This window comes from Nannospalax galili, unplaced genomic scaffold (genome assembly GCF_000622305.1).
Source record: "Nannospalax galili isolate Female #2095 unplaced genomic scaffold, S.galili_v1.0 scaffold4865, whole genome shotgun sequence".
In the NCBI taxonomy this organism is placed as follows: domain Eukaryota; kingdom Metazoa; phylum Chordata; class Mammalia; order Rodentia; family Spalacidae; genus Nannospalax; species Nannospalax galili.
This window is the reverse complement of record NW_008353223.1, coordinates 11,443-15,689: the sequence shown is the minus strand read 5'-3', so window position 1 is coordinate 15,689 and position 4,247 is coordinate 11,443.

The following is a 4,247-nucleotide window of genomic DNA, read 5'->3' as shown; positions in this document are numbered from 1 at the left end:
ATATATATATATATATTCATGACATCACAGATCCATAGACTTCTACAGACTATTCCAACCAAATACTGTGGACTACAAATATTCTTCCAGAAATGCAAGAAACTTTCTCTAAAATAGACCATGTTCTAAGACACAAAGTGTCTTAACAAATACAAGAAAATTAAAGTAATTCCTTAATTAATATCTGATCCTAAAAGAATATAACTAGAAAATTCCACAAATAAAACTAGAGGACATAGACATCCTCATGGAGATTAGATAACATATTACTGAATGATTAATGGAGCTTTAAGGAAATCAACAGAGAAATTACTAAATCATTAGTTTCCAAAGAAAATGAAACACATTACACCATATCTCATGAGACACAATGAAAAATAATCATAAAGGAATGTTTATAGTTTGTAAATGACATTAAAGTCAGGGAAATTTCAATAATGCAATTTAATGGTGTAGCTAAAGGCCTTACAAAAACAAGAAGAAGCCCATCTCCAAAGCAGTTCATGGAAAGAAATAATAAAGATGATCGTAGAATAAGTGGAATTGAAATCAAAAGAATAATGTAAAGAATCCATAAAACAAAGGATTCGTTCATTGATAAGATAACATTGACAAATGCTTAGCAAATCCAACCAAAAAAAAGAAAAGAAGAAAAAAGAAAGGAAAGAAAAAGAAATACCGAATTAATACAATTATGCATGAGAAGGGATTGATTACTACATTCACTGATGAAATTCTGGGGATCATTAGGGTACAATTTGAAACGTATATTCAAATGAGTAGAAAGTTTAGAAGAAATGGGTAAATTTCTAGATGGCTATGACATATCAAGTATAAACCATTGTTTCTCAAACTATTCCATAAAACAGTTGTTGGCCATTTGTATTTCTTTTACTGAAAACTGTCTATTCAATTTTTTGGCCCATTAGTTGATTAGTAAAATTATTCCCTTGATATTTAATTTTTGAAGTTCTTTGGATAATCTGGATAATAGGCCCTTGTTTGATGTATAGCTGGAAAAGATTTTCTCCCTTTCTGTGGGCTCTCTGTGTACTCCGCTGATAGTTTCCTTTGCTGTTCAGAATTTTAAATATTTTTAGATATTCCCTCTATTGACACTTTGGGCTAATTCAGTGCTATGTTCTACTCAAAGTTTTGCCTTCCCTGATGTCCTGAATGGTGTTCCCTCGCTTCTTATCTAGGAGTTTCAGAGTTTCAGGTTTTATATTGTTTTTGATACATTTCCAACTTATTTTTGTAAAAGGTAAAAGCTGTGAATCTAATTTCATTCTTCCACAGATGGAAATCCAATTTTGCCAACATCATTTACTTAATAGGCTATATTCACTCCCATCTAAGTTTTTGCCTCCTTGATCACGCCTTATTGTGAACCTAGCTTTGTCGGGTTATTTCTGGATGCTCTGTTCTCTTCCATTGGTCGACTCTGCTTTAAATCAAGAATCAAGTTACCATTATCATTATAATTTTGTAGTTTAATTTGAGGTCAGGTATTACGATACCTCCAGCTGTATTCTTATGCCTGAGGGTTACTTTAGCTATTAGTGATCTTGTATGGTTCTATATAGTTCTATATGAATTCTTGGATTACTTTTCTAGTTCTGTGAAATATGATGTTGGAATTTTGATAGGAATTGCATTGAATCTGTAGCTTAATTTTGACAGTATAGCCATTTTCATAATATTGGTCCTGCAAATCCAGGAATCTGCTATCTTCCTTGATCTACTTTTTCAGTATCTTGAAGTTTTCATTGTAGAGGTCTTTGTCTTCTTTATTTAGGTATAGTCCTAGATACCTAATTTTTGGGTGGTATTTTGGATAGTATTTTTCCTAATTTTTTTCTCTGAGAGCATATTGTTGATATGTAAGAAAGCTATTGGTATTTTTAAATATTGATATTGTATCTTGCAACTGTGTTTATTGGATCTAGGAGTTTTCTAGTAGATTATATATGGTCATTTATGTATAGAATCTTTTCATGTGAAAATAAGGATAGTTTAACCTCTTCAGTTTTTAGCCCCTTTAGCCTTTCTTTTGTCTAACTGTTACAGCTGAGACTTAGAGTACTGTATTAAATAAGGGAGGAGAAAGTGGGCACCCTTGTCTTGTTCCTGATTTTAGAGAAAATGCTTTCCATGTGACTCAATTTAATATATTAGCTCTAGGATTATTGTGTACAGGCTATTATTTTGAGATATGTTTCATCTGTTCCCAGCCTTTCCAAACTTTTATTATGAAAGCATGTTAAACTTTGGAAAATGCTTTCTGACGTCCATTGAGATAATTATGTGATTTCTGTCCTTTAGTGTGTTTACGTGGTATACAACAATTATTGATTTATGTATGTTGAACAAACTTTGCCTCTTGGGGATGGAGTCCACCTAGTCCCACAAAATGCATGATCTTCTTAATATGTTTCTGAATTTGGTTTGTAAGTATTTCATTGAGAATTTTAGCATCTATGCTCATCAAAGAAATTGGTCTGTAGTTTATTTTTCTGTTGTGCCTTTACCTCGTTTTGGTATCAGAAGAATACTAGCTTCATAAAATAAGTTTGGCAGTGTTACTTTCTATTTTGTTGAGCAAGTGAAGAAGTGCTGGTATGAGATTCTCTTTGAAAGCTTAATAGGCAAACTGTTAATTACGGCTTCCATCTTGCTGCTTATGTGACTAAATTATTTATTTCTTCTGGTTTTAACTTTAGTAAGTGATATGCATTTAGAAATTTTTCTATTTCTTCTAGGTTTTTTCAAGGCTTTTTAGAGTATGAGTTTGCAAAGTAATCTTTAATTATGTTTTGTATTTAATTAGAGTCTGCTTTGATGACAACCTTTTAATCTCTAATCTTGTTGATTTGTGTCTATTCCCACTTTCTTTTTGTCTGATTGTCTAAAGGTTTGTTAATTTTGTTTACTTTTTCAAAGAACCAATTCTTTGTTAATTTTATATATTGTTCTTTTAGTCTCTAGTTCACTCAGTTCTTGCTGTCTACAGGGATTGGGATTGGCTGCTTTATTTTTCAAGAGCATTGAGGTACATCAGTAGGTTATTTGGTATCACTTAGATATTTTTTTTAAATATGCAATTTATCACTATAAACTTTCCTCTTAGGACTGCCTTGGCTTTATGTCAGAGGTTCTGATCGGTTATGGTCTCATCATTTGCCACTAGAAATGTTAAGATTTCAACTCTAACTTCCTGGAAAACCTATTCATCCAAGAGTGTATTGCTTTGTCTCCAAGTATTTTTGTGGTTTCTGTGGCTTTTCTTGTTTATCTCTACTTTTATTCCATTATAATTGGATAAGATGCAAGGAATTATCTCAATGTTTTTATTGATGCTAGTCCATGATATGGTCAACCTTGGAAAGGTTTCATGTGCTGCTGAAAATCATATGTATTTCCTATCTGTTGGGTGGAATATTCTATACATGTCAGTTAAATCAAGTTGATCCACAGTGTATTTTAGCTCTAAAATTTCTTTACTTGTATTTAATTTTAATATCAACCTAAACATGAGAATTGGGTGCTGAAGTCCCCCACTATTATTGTGCCTTTTATGCTGTGTTTGTTTCATACAATAGAGGGCTAGAATCCCACTGAAATGGGCAAAAGCCCAAGGAAAACATGATGCAGAGACCTGAATGGACACTGCCTTGCCAAAATGGGAGAAAGATCATCCCACACTTACCATCCCTTCCAAGGCTCAAGGACTTTTGCAGAAGATATTGACCTTGTTTCCTGAGCAATAGATGTCTAGTTTAGAAAATCCTTTCCTACACCTATGTCTTGTAGGCTATTGCCAATGTTTTCTTCTAACAGTTTCAGAATTTCAGGCTTCACATTGAGGTCTTTGATCCATTTTGAGTTGACTTTTGTACAAGGTGAAAGATAGGGATTTAGTTTCATTCTGCTACAGGTGGAGATCCAATTTTTCCAGCACCATTTGCTGAAGATGCTGTCTTTCCTCCAGTGAATGTTCTTGGTCCCTTTGTCAAATATCGGGTGGCTGAAATTGAGTATACTCATATTTGTGTCTTCAATTTTGTTCCATTGATCTACAGGTCTATTTTTGCGCCAGTACCATGTTGATTTTATGACTATAGCTCTGTAATACAGTTTAAAGTCTGGTATAGTAATCCCCCCAATATTGCTCTTAGTGCTCAGGGTTGCTTTGGCTATCTGAGGTCTTTTGTGCTTCCGTATGAATCTTAGGATGTATTTTTCCA